Below are 22,219 nucleotides of genomic sequence, written 5' to 3'. Positions count from 1 at the left end.
GCGGCTTCACAAGAGACCAAGTACCATTCTTGTGGAGAGACTCAATTTCTTCATTCATTGCAATCAGCCACTTGGCTAAGTCAGCACCAGAAACTGCTTCCGAATATTTTGATGGTTCTCCAATTTCTTCAGTTTCCTATGCAACTGAAAAAGCAAATACAACATAATCTCCAAACCTTAATAGTTGTTTAGCTTCTCTTCTTGATCTATGTTTGGTTATAGAATACTCCTCTTCTTCTGGTTCAACTTTAGGAGTCTCAACTTCAGGAATTTTAACTTTTGGCTCAACTTAAGGAGTTTCAACTATATTTTGCTCCAAAGTTGATGAGCTTGGCTCAAAAGGAATGTCAATCTCAACCTCCACCTGCTTCTGTGTACTCTTTCCTTTGTTTGTATTACAAGAACTAGAAAACTCTTTTCTAGAGTGTAACATAGATGATTCATCAAAGTTTACATCTCTACTAATTATAAATTTTGATGTCGTGGGATCAGGATACCATAATCAGTATCCTTTCACCCCAGATGCATACCCAAGAAAAATGTACTTTTTAGCCCTTGGCTCTAATTTTCCATCATTTACATGCATGTATGCAGGGCAACCAAATATCTTTAAATCAGAATAATTAGCAGGAGTGTCTGGCCACATTTCCTCTGGAGTCTTAAAGTTCAAAGGTGCAGAAGGAGTTTGGTTGACAATATAACAAGCTGTAGAGATAGCTTCTGCCCAAAAGGCGTTTGTTAACTATGCATTTGAAATCATGCAACGATCCCTTTTCAAAAGAGCTTTATTCATCCTTTCTGCCACACCATTTTGCTGAGGTGTCATTCTCACAGTACAATGTCGAGCAATTCCTTCATTCTTGCAAAATTCGTTGAATTCATCATTATAAAATTCCAAGCCATTATCTGTTTTAAGTCGCTTAACCTACAATCAAAACTTTTCATTGTTTGAAATTTAAGAAAACATCACTTTTATTTTTTTAAGAAATAAACCTAAACTTTTCTTGAATAATCATCAATGAAAGTTAACATATACCTGGTACCACCTTTTGATGGCGTACGTGAAGGACCCCAAAAATCTGAATGAATGTAATCCAAAATACCTTTTGTTCTATGAATCGCTGGAGATTTGAAGCTGACTCTTTTCTGCTTTCCGAACGCACAATGTTCGCAGAACTCCATATTTCTAGTACTTTGGTCACATAAGAGACCTCTTTTGCTGAGGATGGAAAGACCTTTTTCACTCATATGCCCTAATCGCACATGCCATAATTTGGTGATGTCAGAATCTGATTTATCTGATATTGAAACTACAGTTGCACCTGTAACAGTAGATCCCAAAAGAGTATACAACGTACCAGATCCCAAAAGGTGTTAACCCGGCTGATTGCAACTATTATTAATTGGCCTAATTATCTGATTTAAAACACATTTGAAACCTATTGCATTTTTACCTTTGAAACCGCTTTTAACATTTATGGAATTTGTTTGAACAAGTCGCGATGTCGCGCACTCGTTTGTTTTTGTACACATTGTGAATCGCGCCACATAAAACGCACACGCGATTTACAACATGTTTATTTTCATTATTATTTGAAGTTACGGTCGAGTCACGTGAAACGCACACTCGAATTGGGGTTTATGTATTATGATCATGTAACGGGAACCGTACCCATAGTTACAATGATTTATTAATCGTGCCTAAAGCAAGCTACGATGTTCATGTTTTCATGGAGCTTAATTGGTATCCTCCTCAAATGTTGACAGAAAGTTAAAGCAGTATGATTCTCTACTATATCTAAGCCCTCTCCAATTTTTGTTTTTTTACCAAAAAGTGAGGGAAAAAAGGTGCATCCCAAATATATGGGAGACAAAGCAAATATAGTACTGCCTCACAATTTTCCTCGGTGTTTCTTCCTATGAATGCTCAGAGGAAAATTAAGACTACAAAACTACAATCAGATACTTCACCACTTTAGGTTCAACAGTATGAGCAAGCTATGACAGAATTAGCATCCACTAAATCTCACTCGGTTACAGTGCAACGCTAATTCAACTAAATGGTATACGAATTATCTTCAAAGTAGAAATCGATGAAGCAACAACCGTATCCCCTTGAATATAGAAATCTATGCCAACAAAAATTAAGCACTAGAACAAAATCATTGATGAATAATAAAAAAAAAACATCTTATCACAAGTGTAGCATCTTTAACCATCTCATGGCACTTGAAAATTGAAATTGCGATTCATCAAAATGGAAATGAAGATATTGACAATCCACTTTCAAAGTTAAGACTCAACAATTGTCTGGAGTTCCAAAATGAGAAAGCACCAAAAGGATATATGCACAAGATTGAATAAACAAACTAGAAACTCTTACACAAGGAAGCTGCATGCTTATACAAGAAATAGAACATCAAGCAAGTAATGCCATTGAGCAGAATAAATAGATTTCAAGCTATTCAAAAAAAAAAAAAAACAGTAGAAACATAATGGAGACGAACCTTAAGGATTGAAACTATATTGTTACTTGAAAGAAATTCCAACCGCGTACAAAGCTTGAAAACTAATCGGCAATCAAACTTAAACAACAGCCACAACACACCGGAAAAACTCGAACAGAACCGGCGACTCATACCTCAACGGTAACCTCGAAAACGACCTCCGTTAAAACTCACTTGCTGGGCCATTTGGAGCTGCTGTTTTGTGCTAAAAACTCCTATTTTCACTAGGTTTTGGGGGCTGTTTTTGGGGTAATTTCTGGACGAAAAGAGTGCTGGTTTGGGGGTATTTCAGCTGATGTTTTGGTGCGTTATTTGGGGGTAGTTCAAGGCTGATTTTTGAGGTGAAGGAGCTGCTCGTTTTTGGTGGTTGTTTGGGATTGTTTCAGCTGCAATTTCCAGCTGATTTTGGGGTGTTGGAATTTAGGAGATTAAAAGGTCCGTTAGGTTGAGTTATAATTGAGTTTAAATATGGGTGTAAGAATTGACATGGGCCATTAGATTGGAGGAGAATCGATGGCTAAAATTAAATCTTGTATTTAAGTGGAGAGTGGGCTAATGCGTTGGGAAGAATGAGCCTTTGTCTTGCTGGGCTACTAAAATCCGAAAATGAGCACCCAATTGACCCAAATTCAATTCTTTCTCATTGAACAAAAATAAAAATAAAAATACTACCAAAATATACTAATTAATAGGATAAGAAGTATTATAAAATTATTTTTGTATTTTTAAACTTATGTTTTTTTTAAATTAAAATTAAAAGTTGACTGAAATCCTATTAAAATAAAAATAAGTGAATACTACTTTTAAAAATTGCGCGGGTCAAAAATTACTTTTTTACAAACAAATTAAATGAACCTTTAACAACTAAATAACACTAACAGAATATTATTTGTAAAGAAAAATGAAAGCTATAGCTAAATACCACACATTTACTTGCTATAACACTGATATAACAATTATCTTTGAACAAAATCATAATATTACATGCTCCACCAATCAAACGGGTTCAAATCTTTTTCATTGTCATCAAGAATCTACAATACAAGGTTTAAGAGTTACCTGATTTGCAATAAAATGAAATTCAGCAATGAATAAGCAGAAACTCAACAACAAAGACAACAGAAAACAACGATAAAACAACAACAAATCATCCCGGTAAAGAACTCCAAACAAACCCATAATAGTTTCAAAGAACCAGAAAGTTTGAGAGAGTTTTTGTTCTCATCACTCAACCCAAAAACGCTCAAGTTCAGCTTCTTTTTATATCTTCAACACATTTTTCTATCTCTTAGATGTGTCTTTTTCTAGAGTATGTGAAGATGTGTATTCAACTAAGAGTGAAAGATCATGTCCAAGTCTGATAGAGCGTGTGTAGATATGTAGAAGATGTGTCTTTTAAGTAGGAAAAATACGTCCCTTGGGACATATTTTGGTTGACCAAAATTTTTTCCAAAAGGATAAACTTTTGTGTGCCAAAATAGTTTTCTTTTCACCAAATTCTGACACAAAGCAGAGTAGTTGTATTTTCTAGCATGCTTAAAATAGTAAAAGTAAACTAACATGTACCCTATTTTCATTATTCACCTTCTACCCTTCACAAGCTAATATCAAACCACTCAAGTTGATTCAAATAAGTGTAAAATAGAAAATCTAGCATTCAATAGCCCGGAAAATCACCCATATTCGTGCAGCCAATCAGAGACAATCACCCAATGATTAAGCGAAAAATATGTATTAACAGTGAAGTAATTAAAACATACTAACTGAGCGATGACGCAAAAACGAACTAAATGAGACAGAACTCTAGACTAAGAAACTAAAATCAATCATAAAGAAAATAGAAGATTAACAATGGGAAGAAAGGGATTAGGATTTCAATTAAAGTCCAGAGACTTAACGACACATGTCGACTAATCACTATTGATTCTAAACTGACCAATAATTAATCAACAAAACTAAACTAATAAAAACAAACTAACATAGAGAACGACTCAGAAATATCAACTACGAATCAAATCAACGTAATCAAACTAAATGACTAATCAGCCAAGAAGCAACTCAATTGATCTCAGTCACATATGATACACCTAAACTAATCACTACGAGCAACTAAAGGGCTAATCGGAAGCAACATATAACAACATGAAAACAATAACAGCTCGACAGATCACTGCTCAAATGTATATTCAAATGTATATGGATAACATAAAAGTGAATGAAAATTAAACTCTAAACCTAATGCTAATTACAAGAACGAAATCAGAAAAAGGAAAGAGGTGTTACCAAAACTCAGGGACATTCGAGGCCAAATCGAGCAACGAGAAGATGCCGAGGATATCAACCAATGACTGTCCGACCCCGAAACGCAATTAGCAGACGACAAAACAAATAAGTTCTGGTGTCAAACTAGAATGAAACATGAGCTTTGGATCGAGTAGGCTAAAAGAATGGGGCAGTGGTGGTCTTGGGTGGTTGCGACAGCGGGGGGTGGCTGGCCACCGGCAGTGCGTCTTTTAGGGGTAAGATTAGGGGGGAAGTATAGATCTCCTAGAGATCTACACGTTTATGTGACAATTATGGGGTGATAACGAGTGATTTGTCAGGAATTTAAGAAAGAACAAAAAGGAAATTTTGGCGGCTAGGGTTTCGGTCAGATGTAGATTTTGGAGAGATTGAGAGTTATTATAGGTATTTGGGGTTTGTATTGGGTTAGAGGATGAAGAGAGAAAGAAAGAGGTGTAAAAATGGGGTGGTTTGGTGGTGCTCTGCCGGCGGTGGCGATTTCCAGCCGGCAGAGATGGGCGGCAGACGACAGGTCCGAGGGAGAGGGGAGAGAGTGAGGAGAAAGAGAAGAGACGGGGAGATATAAGGGAAAATATGGGCAAAAATTGGCTAACCTAGGCTTCAAATACCTAGGGTGGCAAATGATGAGAGCCGTTGGATCAGGGGGAGATGAAGGGTTGGGATTTGATCTTGCTTCATTAATCAAAATGTAACGACCCGGCCGGTCGTTTTGAGAGATGTAGCCCTGTTCCCCCATTTACTACTCATTTTAAAATTTATATCTGTTATGTGACTTGTCGGAGTAGTCGGTTCAGGTCCGGTGAGATTTCAGAATGAAATGAGACACTTAGTCTCAAGGCTGAAAGCTTAAGTTGAAATGATTGACCGGATGTTGATCTTTGAGTAAACAACTCCGGAATGGAGTTTTGATGGTTATGTTAGCTCTGTTAGCTGATTTTGGACTTAGGAGCGTGTCCAGATTGTAATTTGGAGGTCCGTAGTGGAATTAGGCTTGAAATGACGAAAGACGAAATTTTTGGAAAGTTTGACCGGGAGTGGAATTTTTGGTATCGGGGTCGGATTCCGATTCCTGAAGTTAGAGTAAGTCTGTGGTGTCATTTGTGATTTGTGTGCAAAATTTAGGATCAATCGGACGTGATTTGGTAAGTTTCGGCATCGCTTGTAGAATTTGAAAGTTTAAAGTTCATTAGGCTTGAATCGATGTGCGATTCGTGTTTTTGATGTTGTTCGGGGTGATTTGAGGGATCAACTAAGTTTGTATTGTGTTTTAGGACTCGTTGGTATGTTTGGTTGAGGTCCCGGGGGCCTCGGGTGGTTAACGGATCAAAAATGGTACTTATTGCATTGCTAAAGCTGGAGCTTTTCTGGTGTGATCGCACATGCGAGGGGTTGGCTGCAGGTACGATGCCGTAGATGCGGATAGATTTACGCAGAAGCGGAGCTGGGCTGGCCTAGGCATGGCACATATGCGAGGGGTTAACCGCATCTGCGATCCCGCAGGTGCAAGCGAGGCTCCGCATATGTAGAGTTAAGGGAGAGGCCTGTTTCCGCAGAAGCGGAACCTGGAACGCCGATGCGGGCCTAGGGGATTTCAGTGATATTTGCAGAAGCAGTTCTGCAGGTGCGGATAATTGGTCGTAGGTACAAAAGCCTGGGCAGACTGCTAAAACAAGGTTCACGATTTTGGCTTAATTTCAAACATTTCAAGCACGGTTTAGGCGATTCTTGAGAGGGTTTTCGAGGGAATTCTTGAGGTAAGTCCCTTATACTCATATTTTATCAATAATCTTGCTTACTCATTGACTTTTCCCCCTAGTTGTTGTGTAATTAAGGTGTAAATTGGGGGTTTAAGGCTTGGGATTTGGAGGATTTGATTTGGGGATTTGGGTGACGATTTGGTGTCGGATTTTGATAAATTTGGTATTGTTCGACTCGTGGTTGAGTGGGCTTTCGGTTTTTGTGACTTCTATCGAATTTTTAGACGTGGGCCCGGGGGTCGACTTTTGAACTGATTTTGTTTTGATTAATAACTTAACAATTTCTTATGGAATTGATTCGTTTAGCCCGTATTGATTATATTGCATTGTTTATGGCTAGATTCGAGGCATTCAGAGGCCGTTTTGCGAGGCAAGGGTGTGTTGGAGTAGAGATTTTCTTAAATTGAGGTAAGTAACAATTCTAAATTTGGTTATGAGGGTACGAAATCCCGTATTACGTGTCATGTATTTGGTTTTGAGGTGACGCACATGCTAGGTGACTGGCGTGTGGGAGTGCACCATAGGAATTGTGACTTGGTCAAATTCCGTGGAACCGTGTAGTTGAATAATCTATTTTTATTTGTACATTCTCCATGTAGTAGAGAAATTGAACCACAAATCATGTTTAGACTATGTGTTGGCACTGTAGGTACCCACAGAGGTCGTGTACATGTTGAGTTATCTGCTAAATTGCTATTTTGTACTTAGTCACAATTTTACTTGTTTATTTTATCTAAATCTCTATTGTTCCTTGTTGACACATTATATAATTTCTGTTGCGGCTGACTTTCACGATCACTAAGAGCCCGAGAGACAGATGAGTGAGTGAGGTCGAGGGCCTAATTGTGAGATATTGATACTATAGCATGTGAGTTGTCCGTGCGGATCGATATATTATACTATAGCATATGAGTTGTCCATGCATCACGTGAGTTGTCCGTGCAGATCTAGATATTATACTATAGCACGTGAGCTGTCCGTGCAACACGTGAGTTGTCTGTGCGGATTATAGCGCTTGGGCTGAAGGAGCCCCTCCAGAGTCTGTACACACCCCCCAGTGAGCGTTGGTACCTACTGAGTGCGAGTGCCAAGTGTCGATTGCTGAGTGATTGAGAGGAAAGAGTGACTGTGGGGAAAGAGTGATTGTGAGGTTGGAGTTAATGGGAGGACGGAGTAACTGTTGCTCTGAGAGGATGCATTGATTTCATTATTTTTGCACTTCAGCTGTCAGATATCACTGTTTTGGAAATTTCTGAGAGATATTATATTCTGTTTCACTTGAACTTGATATGAAATTACTGTTTGGTACTATCTCCTTACTTATTGTATTTAATCTTGAACTATTATAGGTCGTGTTTTCCAGACTTGTGATGTATAGATGCCCATGTACTCTGTGAGACCTCGATAGTTGTGTATTTCCGCGTTGTGTTTTGGATTTTCTATCCTGTTTATGAGGAGTTTTATTATTTAAATTGCTTTACATCCATTTTCTTTTTAAAGTGTTGGAGTTATTTAGTAAATGTCGGCTTGCCTAATACCACGATAGGTGCCATCACGATAGGTTAGGATTTTAGGTCATGACAATTTGGTATCAGAGCCATGGTTACATAGGTCTCACAAGTTATGTGCAAGTTTAGTAGAGTCTTGCGAATCGATACTGAGACGTCTGTACTTATCTTCGAGAGGCTACCGAACCCTTAGGAAATTTCACATTCTTGTATTCTTGTCGTGCGGATTTGTTGGTTCTGGTAACTAAACTTTTGTATTCTATTCTCTCACAGATGGTGAGGACACGTGCTACTAGACAGGATGGACAGCTACTAGTACCACCAGCTAGGGCCACGAGAGGCCGAGGTCGCGGTAGGGGCCGAGGTAGGGGCAGAGGTGCAGCTCGTACAGCAGCTAGAGCAGCACCTGCAGGTCCACCAGTTGCTCCAGCTCAAGAGAATGTTCCAGATGTAGTTGAGCCAGTGGGGCCAGCTACGACACCACTTGTGCCCATTGTGATTCCAGGACTTCAGGAGGCTTTGGAACAGATATTGACCGTTTGCATTGGCCTTGCTCAGGTGGTATCGGCTCAGGCTGCGCCAACCACTTCTCAGGCCGGTGGAGGTACTCATACCCCCGCCGCCCGTACTCTAGAGCATGCAATACGGGGACTTCAGACACCGGAGGTACTACCAGCCTAGCCGGTTGTAGCTGCTCAGGCCCCGGTGGTCCCCGTTATGACTAATGATGAGTAGAGGAGACTTGAGAGATTTGGGAGGCTTCGGCCTCCATCATTTAGCGATGGTGAGTCGGAGGATGCCAGGGCTTCTAGGACAAGTGCCAGCGGGTGCTTCGTACAACAGGTATTTTGGAGACTAGTGGGGTCTCGTTCACTACTTCTAAGTTTTCTAGGACTGCCTTCAGATGGTACGAGGCTTATGATAGGCGCATGCCGGTTGGTGTTGCACCACTTACATGGAAGGAGTTCTCCTTTCTCTTTTTGGAAAAGTTCTTGGCGTAGTCTCGCTGGGAGGAGCTACGCAGACAGTTTGAGCAGCTTTGGCAGGATGGCATGCCTGTGACCCAACACGAGATGAGGTTTTCTGAGTAAGCTCGCCATGTAGTTTGGTTGGTTCCCATTGATAGGGAGAGGATCATGAGGTTCATCGATGGCCTCACGTATCAGTTGCAATTGCTTATGACTAGGGGGAGGGTATGTGGTGCCACTTTTGACGAGGTAGTTGACATTTCTTGGCAGATAGAGATGATCCATAGCCAGGAGCGCGGTGATAGGGAGGCCAAGCGGCCTCGAGGTTCAGGCAGTTTCGGTAGTGTACCTTTTAGGGGCAGTCCTACCACATCAGGGGGCGTTCTTATAGGCACGCTTAGATGACTCGTCCAACTCATGATGGCGCATCAGCTAGCCAGAATTATTACAGTGCGCACTCAAGCCAGTCTTCATTTAGTGCACTACCAGCGCAGAGTTCTCACCTTGCCTCATCCGCTCAGGTTTCTACAGGTAGTTCCTCGGGTTATCAAGAGCAACAGTTCCATCATAGGAGGGGTTGTTTCAAGTGCAGAGACTTTGGTCATATCAAGAGAAATTGCCCTAGGTTGTTGAGTGGGATCCACAGTAGAGTTCTCGGCTGATGGCACCAGCACCAGCAGTTACACCACTCACTCAGCCAGCGCAGGGCGGGAACTAGACAACTAGAGGTCGCCTAGAGGGGGAGGCCGATCGGGAGGTGGTCAGGCCCTATTCTATGCTATTCCTGCCAGACCAGATGTTGTTGCCTCTGATGAAGTGATCACATGTATTGTCTCAGTATGCCAGAGGGATGCCTCTGTATTATTTGACCCTGGTTTCACTTATTCGTATGTATCATTGTATTTTGCTCATTATCTAGATATGCCCTGTGATTCCTTAGTTTCATTTATTCGTGTATCTACGCCAATGGGCGATTCTATTGTTGTAGACCGTGAATATCGGTCGTGTGTAGTGACTATTGGGGGATTAGATACTAGAGTTGATCTCTTATTGTTTAGTGTGGTGGACTTCAATGTGATCTTTGGTATGGATTGACTGTCTCCATGTCATGCTATTCTAGATTGTCACGCTAAGACCATGACGTTGGCGATGCCGGGGTTGCCAAGGATTGAGTGGAGAGGTTCTCTAGACTATGTTCCCAGCAAGGTAATTTCTTATTTGAAGGCCCAACGTATGGTTTGGAAGGGGTGTTTGTCATATTTGGCCTTTGTAAGAGATATTGATGCAGACACCTCTACTGTTGATTCTGTACCGGTAGTGCGAGACTTTCTGGATATATTTCCCGCAGACCTTTCGGGTATGCCACCCGACAAGGATATTGATTTCGGTATTGACTTGGTGCCAGGCACTCAGCCCATTTTTATACCCCAGTATCATATGGCACCAACTGAGTTGAAAGAACTGAAAGAGCAACTTCAGGAACTCCTTGATAAGGGATTTATTAGGCCTAGTGTATTGCCTTGGGGTGCACTAGTTCCGTTTGTGAAAAAGAAAGATGGTACTATGCAGATGTGCATCGACTATAGGACAAAGTTACAATCAAGAATAAGTATCCTTTACCGCGTATTGATGATTTATTTGACCAACTTCAGGGAGCAAGTGTATTCTCTAAAATTGATTTGAGATCCGGGTATCACTAGTTGAAAATTCAGGATTTAGATATTCTAAAGATGACATTCAGGACACGTTATGTCATTATGAATTTCTCGTGATGTATTTTGGGCTACGCCCCAGCAACATTTATGCATTTGATGAACATTATATTCCATCCATACCTTGATTCATTTATCGTAGTATTTATTGATGATATCCTAGTGTACTCACGTAGCTAGGAGGAGCATGCACAACACTTGAGTATTGTATTACAGAAGTTGAGAGAGGAGAAAATTTATGCTAAATTCTCTAAGTGTGAGTTCTGGCTTAGTTCGGTGGCATTCTTGGGACACATAGTGTCCAGTGAGGCGATTCAGGTGGATCCGAGGAAGATAGAGGCGATTCACAGTTGGCCCAGACCGTCCTTAGCTACGGAGATTCGGAGCTTTTTCGGCTTGGCCGGTTATTATCATCGCTTCGTGGAGGTTTTCTCGTCTATTGCATCTCCTTTGACTAAATTGACCCAAAAGGGTGCTATTTTCAGATGGTCGGATGAGTGTGACAAGAGCTTTCAGAAGCTCAAGACTGCTTTGACCACAACTCCAGCTCTAGTTCTACCTTCAACTTCTTGTTCTGATACATTATATTGTGTTTCTTCTCAGATAGGTATTGGATGTGTCTTGATGCAGGAGGGTAGAGTGATTGCTTATGCTTCGCATTAGTTGAAGCCTCATAAGAAGAACAACCCTGTCCATGATTTTGGCATTAGCTGGCATCGTTCATGCATTGAAGATTTGGTGGCATTATCTATACGGTGTGTCTTGTTAGATGTTTACACATCATCGGAGTCTCCAGCACTTGTTCAAACAGAAGGATCTAAATTTGAGGCAGCGGAGATGGTTGGAGCTGCTAAAAGACTACAATATCACTATTCTGTATCATCCCCCAGGAAGGCCATTGTGGTGGCCGACGCCTTGAGTAGAAAGGTGGTGAGTATGGGTAGCCTTGCATTTATTCCTGTTGGTGAGAGACCTCTTGCAGTTGATGTTCAGGCCTTGGCCAACCAGTTCGTGAGATTAGATGTCTCGGATCCCAGTCGGGATCTAGCTTGTGTGGTTTCTCGGTCTTCTTTATATGATCGCATCAGAGAGCGCCAGTATGATAACCCTCATTTTCTTGTCCTTAAGGACACAGTTCAACACAGTGATGCCAGCGATTTTACTATTGGGGATGATGGAGTATTGAGGATGCAGGGTCTGATTTGTGTGCCTAATATTGATGGGCTACGTGAGCTGATTCTTGAGGAGGCCCACAGTTCGCAGTATTCCATTCATCCGGGTGCCGCAAAGATGTATCAGGACTTGAGGCAGAATTATTGGTGGAGAAGAATGAAGTAGGATATAGTGTAATTTGTAGCTCGGTGCCTCAACTGTCAGTAGGTGAAGTATGAGCATCAGAGATCGGGCGGATTGTTTCAGAGGTTAGAGATTCCAGAGTGGAAATGGGAGCGGATCACCATGGATTTTGTAGTTGGGCTCCCACGGACTTCGAGGAAGTTTGATGCCATTTGGGTGATTGTGTATCGACTGACATACTTCCGTGCACTTCATTCCAGTTGGGACTACTTATTCTTCAGAGCGGTTGACTGAGATTTACATTTGAGAGATTGTTCGCCTCCACGACGTGCTAGTGTCCATCATTTCAGATCGGGGCATGCAATTCACATCGCAGTTTTGGAGAGTTGAGCAGCGGGAGTTGGGTACCCAGGTTGAGTTGAGCACATCATTTCACCCTCAGACTGATGGAAAGTTCGAGCACACTATTCATATATTAGAGGATATGCTACGCGCTTGTGTCATTGATTTTGGGGGTTCTTGGGAAGTTCAAAGTTCATTAGGCTTGAATCGATATGTGATTCATTTTTTTGATGTTGTTCGAGGTGATTTGAGGTCTCGAATAAGTTCGTATCGTGTTTTAGGACTCGTTGATATGTTTAGTTGAGGTTCTGGGTGGCTCGAGTTGGTTTCAGATGGTTAATGGATCGAAAATGGGACTTAGGGCATTGTTGAAGCTGGAGCTCTTCTGGTGTGATCGCACCTACGAGGGGTTGGCCGCAGATGCGACTGGATTTACGCAGAAGTAGAGATGGCCTGGGCAGGGTGCAGGTGCAAGGGGTTAACCGCATTTGCGAACCCGCAGGTGCGAGTGAGGCTCCGCAGATGCGGAGTTGAGGGAGAAGCATGTTTCCGCAGAAGCGTATGGAGGGCCGCAGAAGCAGCTCCGCAGGTGCGGAACCTGGAGCGTAGATGCGGGCCTGGGGGATTTAAGTGATTTTCGTAGAAGCGGAGGATTTACTGCAGAAGTGGTTCCGCAGGTGCAGATAATTGGTCGCAGGTGCGTAAAGCTTATGCAGACTATTAAAACAAGGGTTCACGATTTTGGCTTCATTTCAAACATTTCAAGCACGGTTTAGGCGATTCTTGAGAGGGTTTTCGAGGGGTTCTTAAGGTAAGTCCCTTGTGCTCTTTTTTTATCAATAATCTTGCTTGTCCATTGATTTCCCCCCTAGTTGGTGTGTAATTAAGGTGTAAATTGGGGGTTTGAGGCTAGGGATTTGAAGGGTTTTATTTGGGGATTTGGGTGACGATTTGGTATCGGATTTTGATAAATTTGGTATGGTTAGAATCGTGGTTGAGTGGGCTTTCGGTTTTTGTGACTTTTATCGAATTTTGAGACGTGGGCCTGGGGGCCAGCTTTTGAGCCGATTTTGTTTTGATTAATAGCTTAACATTTTCTTATGGAATTGATTCCTTTAGCCAGTATTGATTATATCGCATTGTTTATGGCTAGATTCGAGGCATTCGGAGGCCGTTTCACGAGGCAAGGGTGTGTTGGAGTAGAGATTTTCTTGAATTGAGGTAAGTAACAGTTCTAAATTTGGTACTGAGGGTATGAAACCCCGTATTACGTGTCATGTATTTGGTTTTGAGGTGGCGCACATGCTAGGTGACGGGCGTGTGGGCGTGCACCGTAGGAATTGTGACTTGGTCAAATTCCGTGGAACTGTGTGGTAGAATAATCTATTTTTATTTGTACATTCTCCATGTAGTAGATAAATTGAACCACAAATCATGTTTAGACTATGTGTTGGCACTGTAGGGACCCACAGAGGTCGTGCACATGTTGAATTATCTACTAAATTGCTATTTTGTAAACATTCACAGTTTTACTTGTTTATTTTATCTAAGTCTCTATTGTTCCTTGTTGACACATTATATCATTTATGTTGAGGCTGACTTTAAAGATCACTGAGAGCCCGAGAAACTGGAGAGATGGATGACCGAGTGAGGCCGAGGGCTTGATTATGAGATATTGATACTATAGAACGTGAGTTATCCGTGAGGATCCAGATATTATACTATAGCATATGAGTTGTCCATGAAGCACGTGAGTTGTCCGTGCGGATCTAGATATTATACTATAGCACGTGAGTTGTCAGTGCGGATTATAGTGCTTGGGCTGAAGGAGCTCCTCCGGAGTCTGTACACACCCCTAGTGAGCGCAGGTACCTATTGAGTGCGAGTGCCAAGTGTCGAGTGCTGAGTGATTGAGGGGAATGAGTGATTGTGAGGAAAGAGTGATTGTGAGGTTGGAGTTAATGGGAGGACTGAGTGACTGTTGCTCTGAGAGGATGCATTGATTTATTTTTTTTGCACTTCAAATGTTATATATCACTGTTTTGGAAATTTCTGAGAGATATTATCTTCTGTTTCAGTTGAACTTAATATGAAATTACTGTTTGGTACTATCTCCTTACTTATTGTATGGACTATTATAGGCCGTGTTTTCCAGACTTGTGATGTATATATGCTCATGTACTCTATGACACCCCGATAATTAGGAATTTCTGCGTTGTGTTTTGGATTTTCTATCATGTTTATTAGGAGTTTTATTATTTAAATTGCTTTACATACATTTTCTTTTTAAAGTGTTGGAGTCATTTCGTAAATGTCGGCTTGCCTAGTACCACGATATGTGCCATCACGACAAGTTAGGATTTTGGGTTGTGACAAGTTGGTATCATAGCCTAGGTTACATAGGTCTCACGAGTTATGAGCAGGTTTAGTAGAGCCTTGCGGATCGGTACTGAGACGTCTGTACTTATCTTCGAGAGGCCGCCGAACCCTTAGAAAATTTCATATTCTTGAATTCTTGTCATGCAGATTTGTTAGTTCCGGTAACTAAACTTTTGTATTCTATTCTCTCACAGATGGTGAGGACACGTGCTACTGGACAGGATAGACAACTACTAGTAACACCAGCTAGGGCCACGGGAGGCTGAGGTTGCGGTAGCGGCCAAGGTAGGGGAAGAGGTGCAGCTCGTACGACAACTAGAGCAGCACCTGCAGATCCACCAGTTGCTCCAGCTCAAGAGAATGTTCCAGATGTAGTTGAGCCAGTGGGGCCAGCTGCGACACCTCTTGTGCCCATTGTGATTCCTGGACTTCAGGAGGCTTTGGAACAGATATTAACGGTTTGCACTGGCCTTGCTCAGGTGGTATCGGCTCAGGCTGCGCCAGCCACTTCTTAGGCCGGTGGAGGTACTCATACCCCCGCTGCCCGTACTCTAGAGCATGCGATACGGGGGCTTCAGACACCGGAGGTACTACCAGCCCAGCCGGTTGCAGCTGCTCAGAACCCGATGGTCCCCGTTATGACTGATGATGAGTAGAAGATACTTGAGAGATTCAGGAGGTTTCAGCCTCCATAATTTAGCGGTGCTGAGTCGGAGGATGCCCAGGGCTTCTTGGACAAGTGCCAGTAGGTGCTTCGTACAATAGGTATTCTGGAGACCAGTGGGGTCTCGTTCACTACTTTTAAATTTTCTAGGGCTGCCTTCAGATGGTGGGAAGCTTATATAGGCGCAGGCCGGTTGGTGCTGCACCACTTACATGGCAGGAGTTCTCCTTTCTCTTCTTGGAGAAGTTCTTACCGCAGTCTCGCAGGGAGGAGCTGCGCAGACAGTTTGAGCAGCTTCGGCATGATGGTATGTCTGTGATCCAGTACGAGATGAGGTTTTCTGAGTAAGCTCGCCATGCAGTTTGGTTGGTTCCCATTGATAGGGAGAGGATCATGAGGTTCATCGATGGCCTCCCGTATCAGTTGTGGTTGCTTATGACTAGGGAGAGGGTATGTGGTGCTACTTTTGACGAGATGATTGACATTTTTTGGCAGATAGAGATGGTCCGTAGCCACGGGCGTAGTGACAGGGAGGCCAAGCGGCCTCGAGGTTTGGGCAGTTTCGGTGGTGTACCTTCTGGGGGCAGTCCTACCACATCAGGGGTCATCCTTATAGGCACGCTCAGATGACTCGTCCATCTCATCGTGGCACATCAACTAGCCACAGTTCTTACAGTGCTCACTCAGGCCAGTCTTCATTTAGTGCACTACCAGTGCAGAGTTCTCGCCTTACCTCATTCGCTCAGGTTTCTACAGGTAGTTCCTCGGGTTATCATGAGCAGCAGTTCCGTAAGAGGAGGGGTTTTTTAGAGTGCAGAGACTTTATTCATATCAAGAGAGATTGACCTAGGTTGTTGAATGGAGCTTTATAACAGAGTTCTCGGCCGATGGCACCAGCACCAGCACCAGCAGTTAAACCACCCACTCAGCCAGCGCGGAGAGGGACCCAGACAACTAGAGATCATCCTAAAGAGGGGCGGTCAGGCCCGATTCTATGCTATCCCTTCCAAACGAGATGTTGTTGCCTTCGAAGAAGTGATCACATGTATTGTCTCAGTATGCCACAGGGATGCCTCTGCATTATTTGACCCTGGTTCCACTTATTCGTATGTATCGTCATATTTTGCTCATTATCTAGATATGCCCTATGAGTCCTTAGTTTTATTTGTTCGTGTATCTACGCTAGTGGGTGATTCTATTATTGTGGACCGTGTATATCGGTCGTGTGTAGTGACTATTGGGGGATTGGAGAATAGAGTTGATCTCTTATTGTTTAGTATGGTGGACTTCGATGTGATCTTGGGTATGGATTGGCTGTCTCCATGTCATGTTATTCTGGATTGTCACGCTAAGACCGTGATGTTGGCGATGCTGGGGTTGCCAAGAATCGAGTAGAGAGGTTCTCTAGATTATGTTCCTAGTAGGGTAATTTCTTATTTGAAGGCCCAACTTATGGTTTGGAAGGGGCGTTTGTCATATTTTGAGAGATATTGATGCAGACACCGCTACTATTGATTTTGTACCGGTAGTGCGAGACTTTCTGGATGTATTTCCTGCAGACCTTTCGGGTATGCCACCCGACAAGGATATTGATTTCGGTATTGACTTGGTGTCAGGCACTCAGCCCATTTTTATTCCTTCGTATTGTATGACACCAGCTGAGTTGAAAGAACTGAAAGATCAACTTCAGGAACTCTTTGATAAGGGGTTTATTAGGCCTAGTGTGTCGCCTTAGGGTGCACCGGTTCTGTTTGTAAAAAAGAAAGATGGTACTATGCGGATGTGTATCGACTACAGGCAGTTAAACAAAGTTACAATCAAGAATAAGTATCCTTTGCCGGATATTGATGGTTTATTTGACCAGCTTCAGGGAGCAAGGGTATTCTCCAAAATTGATTTGAGATCCGGGTATCACTAGTTGAAAATTCGAGATTCGGATATTCTAAAGATGGAATTCAGGACCCGTTATAGTCACTATGAATTTCTCGTGATGTATTTTGGGCCAAGCCCCAACAACATTTATGCATTTGATGAACAGTATATTCCAGCCATACCTTAATTCATTTGTCATAGTATTCATTGATAATATCCTGGTGTACTCACGTAGCCAGGAAGAGCATGCACAATACTTGAGTATTGTCTTACAGAGGCTGAGAGAGGAGAAACTTTATGCCAAATTCTCTAAGTATGAGTTCTGGCTTAGTTCGGTGGCATTCTTGGGGACACATAGTGTCCAGTAAGGGGATTCAGCTGGATCTGAGGAAGATAGAGGCAGTTTAGAGTTGGCCCAGACCGTTCTCAGCTACGGAGATTCGGAGCTTTCTCGGCTTGGCCGGTTATTAACGTTGCTTTGTGGAGGGTTTCTCGTCTATTGCATCGCCTTTGACCAAAATGACCCAAAAGGGTGCTATTTTATGATGGTCGGATGAGTGTGAGGAGAGCTGCTCAAAGACTATGATATCATTATTCTGTATCATCTAGGGAAGACCAATGTGGTGGCCGACGCCTTATGTAGAAAGGCGGTGAGTATGGGTAGCCTTGCATTTATTCTTGTTGGTGAGAGACATCTTACAGTTGATGTTTAGGCCTTGGCCAACCAGTTCATGAGATTAGATATCTCGAAGCCCAGTCAGGTTCTAGCTTGTGTGGTTTATCGGTCTTCTTTATATGAGCGCATCAGAGAGCGCCAGTATGATGACCCTTATTTGCTTGTCCTTAAGTTCACGGCTTAACACGGTGCCTTAACTGTTAGCAGGTGAAGTATGAGCATCAGAGAACGGGCGGATTGCTTCAGAGGTTAGAGGTTCCAGAGTGGAAATGGTAGTGCATCACCATGGATTTTGTAGTTGGGCTCCCATGGACTTTGAGGAAGTTCGATGCCATTTGGGTGATTGTGGATCGACTGACCAAGTCTGCATACTTTATTCCAGTTGGGACTACTTATTATTCGGAGCGGTTGGCTCAGATATACATCCGAGAAATTGTTCGCCTCCACGGCATATCAGTGTCCATCATTTCAGATCGGGGCACGCAGTTCACATCGTAGTTTTGGAGAGTCGTGCAGCAGGAGTTGGGTACCCAGGTTGAGTTGAGCACATCATTTCACTCTCAGACGAACGGACAGTCCAAGTACACTATTAATATATTAGAGGATATGCTACGCGCTTGTGTCATTGATTTTGGTAGTTCTTGGGATCAGTTTTTGCCACTAGCAGAGTTTGCTTACAATAACAGCTACCAATCAAGCATTTAGATGGCTCTGTGTGAGGCTTCGTATGGGAGACGGTGTCGATCTCCGGTGGGTTTGTTTCAGTCTGGTGAGGCTAGACTGTTGGGTATTGACTTGGTTCAGGATGCTTTGGACAAGGTTAAATTGATTCAGGAGCGGCTTCGCACGGCGCAGTCCAGACATAAGAGTTATGCTGACAGAAAGGTCCGTGATATTGCTTACATGGTAGGGGAAAAGGTACTGCACAAGGCTTCACCCATGAAGGGTGTTATGAGGTTCGTCAAGAAGGTCAAGTTGAGCCCTTGGTTTATTGGGCCGTTTGAGGTACTTAAGAGGATTGGGGATGTGGTTTACAAGCTTGCCTTTCCACCTAGTTTGTCAAGTGTGCATCCAGTATTTCATGTTTCTATGCTCCGGAAGTATGTCGGTGATCCGTCTCATGTTTTCGATTTCAGCACAGTTCAGTTGGATGGCGATCTGACTTAAGATGTAGAGCCAGTCGCTATTTTGGATCGGCAGGTTCGGAAGTGGAGGTCAAAGGACATAGATTCAGTGAAGGTGCAATGGAGAGATCAACCAGTTGAGGAGGCTACTTGGGAGACCGAGCGTGAGATACAGAGTCGATATCCACACCTATTTGGGACTCCAGGTACGTTTCTAGACCCATTCGAGGACGAATATTTATTTAAGAGGGGGAGGATGTAACGACCCGGTCGGTCGTTTTGAGAGCTGTAGCCCCGTTCCCCCAATTACTGCTCATTTTGTACTTTATAGTTGTTATGTTACTTGTCGGGGTAGTCGGTTCGGGTTCGATGAGATTTCAGAACGAAATAAGACACTTAGTCTCAAGGCTGAAAGCTTAAGTTGAAATGATTGACCGGATGTTGATCTTTGACTAAATAACTCTGGAATGGAGTTTTGATGGTTCTATTAGCTCCGTTAGGTGATTTTGGACTTACTAGCATATCCGGATTGGGATTTGGAGGTCCGTAGTGGAATTAGGCTTGAAATGGTGAAAGTTAGAATTTTTGGAATGTTTGACCGGAGTGGACTTTTTGATATAAGGGTCGAATTCCTATTCCGGGAGTTGGAGTAGGTCCATGGTGTCATATTTGACTTGTGTGCAAAATTTGGGGTCAATCGGACGTGATTTGGTATATTTCTACATCGTTTGTAGAAATTGGAAGTTCAAAGTTCATTAGGCTTGAATTGATTTGTGATTCGTGTTTTTGATGTTGTTCGAGGTGATTTGAGGGCTCGACTAAGTTCGTGTCATATTTTAGGACTCGTTGGTATGTTTGGTTGAGGTCTCGGGGGGGGGATAGTTTCAGATGGTTAACGGATCAAAAATGGGACTTTGTGCATTGCTGAAGATAGAGCTCTTCTGGTGTGATCGCACCTGCGAGGGTTTGGCCGCAAATGCGGCTGGATTTATGCAGAAGCGGAGCTGGCCTGGGAAGGGCGTAGGTGCGAGGGGTTAACTGCATTTGCGAGCCCGCAGGTGCGAGTGAGGCTCCGCAGATGCAGAGTTGAGGGAGAGGCCTGTTTCCGTAGAAGCGGATGGAAGGCCGCAGAAGCGGCTCCGCAGGTGCGGAACCTGGTGCGCAGATGAGGGCCTGGGGAATTTAAGTGATTTCCGCAGAAGCGGAGGATTTACCGCAGAAGTGGTTCCGCATGTGCAGATAATTGGTTGCAGGTGCGAAAATCCTGGGTAGACTATTAAAACAAGGGTTCACGATTTTAGCTTCTTTTCAAACAATTCAAGCAAAGTTTAGGCAATTCTTGAGAGGGTTTTTGAGGGGATTCTTGAGGTAAGTCCCTTGTGCTCATTTTTTATCAATAAACTTGCTTGACTGTTGATATTTCTCCCTAGTTGGTGTGTAATTAAGGTGTAAATTGGGGGTTTAAGGCTAGGGATTTGGAGGATTTGATTTGGGGATTTGGGTGACGATTTGGTGTCAGATTTTGATAAATTTGGTATGCTTAGACTCGTGGTTGAGTGAGCTTTCGGTTTTTGTGACTTTTATCAAATTTCGATATGTGGGCCCGGGGGGTAAGCTTTTGAGCCATTTTTGTTTTGATTAATAGCTTAGCATTTTCTTATATAATTGATTCCTTTAGCCCGTATTTATTATATCGCATTGTTTATGGCTAGATTCGAGGCATTCAGAGGCCGTTTCGCGTGGCAAGGGTGTGTTGGAGTAGAGATTTTCTTGAATTGAGGTAAGTAACCGTTCTAAATTTGGTTTTGAGGGTACAAAACCCCGTATTACGTGTCATGTATTTGGTTTTGAGGTGACGCACATGCTAGTGACGGGCATGTGGGCGTGCACCGTAGGAATTGTTACTTGATCAAATTTCGTTGAACCAAGTAGTTGAATAATCTGTTTTTATTTGTACATTCTCCATGTAGTAGAGAAATTGAATTATCTGCTAAATTTTTATTTTGTACTCAGTCACAATTTTACTTGTTTATTTTATCTCAGTCTCTATTGTTCCTTGTTGACACATTATATCATTTATGTGGAGGCTGATTTTCACGATCACTGAGAGCCCGAGAGACTGGAGAGATGGATGACTGAGTGAGGTCGTGGGCCTGATTGTGAGATATTGATACTATAGCATGTGAGTTGTCCGTGCAGATCCAGATATTATACTATAGCACGTGAGTTGTCCGTGCGGATCTAGATATTATGCTATAGCACGTGAGCTGTCCGTGCAGATTATAGAGCTTGGGTTGAAGGAGCCTCTCCGGATTCTGTACACACCCTTAGTGAGCATGTACCTACTGAGTGCGAGTGACATATGCCGAGTGCCGAGTGCTGAGTGATTGAGAGAAATGTGTGATTGTGAGGAAAGAGTGATTGTGAGGTTGGAGTGAATGGGAGGACTGAGTGACTGTTGCTCTGAGATGATGCATTGATTTCATTATTTTTGCACTTCAGCTGTCATACATCACTATTTTGGAAATTTCTGAGAGATTATTTTCTGTTTCAGTTGAACTTGATATGAAATTATTGTTCAGGTCTTAAATGTTGAACTTGAAAGCATGCCTACCTTCTTATGTTGGAAATTACTGTAATTGGACTTAGCTGTGAAGCTCGTCACCTCTTTCAATTCTTTATTTAGTATTGTTACTTACTGAGTTAGTTGTACTCATAGTATACCCTGTACTTTGTGTGCAGATCCAGGTGTTCCCGGATACAGTGGGTATTGAATTCTTCGCATAGTTGATCTTCTAGAGATTTCGAGGTAGCTGCCAGTGTTTCTCAGAACTTGTCTCTCCTTCCCTATCTTCTTAATTATTGTATTTAGTCTCAGACTATTATAGGCCGTGTTTTCTAGAATTGTGATATATAGATGCTAATGTACTCTGTGACACTCCGATAGTTGGGAATTTCCGCGTTGCGTTTTGGATGTTCTATCCTGTTTATGAGGAGTTTTATTATTTAAATTGCTTTACATCCATTTTATGTTAAAAGTGTTGGAGTCATTTCGTAAATGTCGGCTTGCCTAGTATCACGATAGGTGCCATCACGACAGGTTAGGATTT

General features: G+C 42.6%; 1 long non-coding RNA gene across 2 annotated transcripts; it reads right to left on the bottom strand.

Annotated features, from left to right (window-relative positions):
* Positions 1-305: 305 nt before the first annotated feature.
* On the bottom strand, positions 306-2,925 carry LOC142168723 (uncharacterized). 2 transcript variants are annotated; one of them, XR_012698638.1, is made up of 3 exons: positions 2,508-2,925; positions 1,037-1,253; positions 306-937 (listed from the first exon to the last, which is right to left on the bottom strand). It is a non-coding gene; the product is annotated as an uncharacterized LOC142168723 (long non-coding RNA). The 2 variants fall into 2 exon arrangements; XR_012698637.1 differs by having other exon boundaries at positions 306-925.
* Positions 2,926-22,219: the final 19,294 nt, after the last annotated feature.

The sequence above is a fragment of the Nicotiana tabacum genome, chromosome 2 (assembly GCF_000715075.1).
Source record: "Nicotiana tabacum cultivar K326 chromosome 2, ASM71507v2, whole genome shotgun sequence".
Classification (NCBI taxonomy): Eukaryota; Viridiplantae; Streptophyta; class Magnoliopsida; order Solanales; family Solanaceae; genus Nicotiana; species Nicotiana tabacum.
This window is presented reverse-complemented; position numbering and strand designations above follow the sequence as displayed.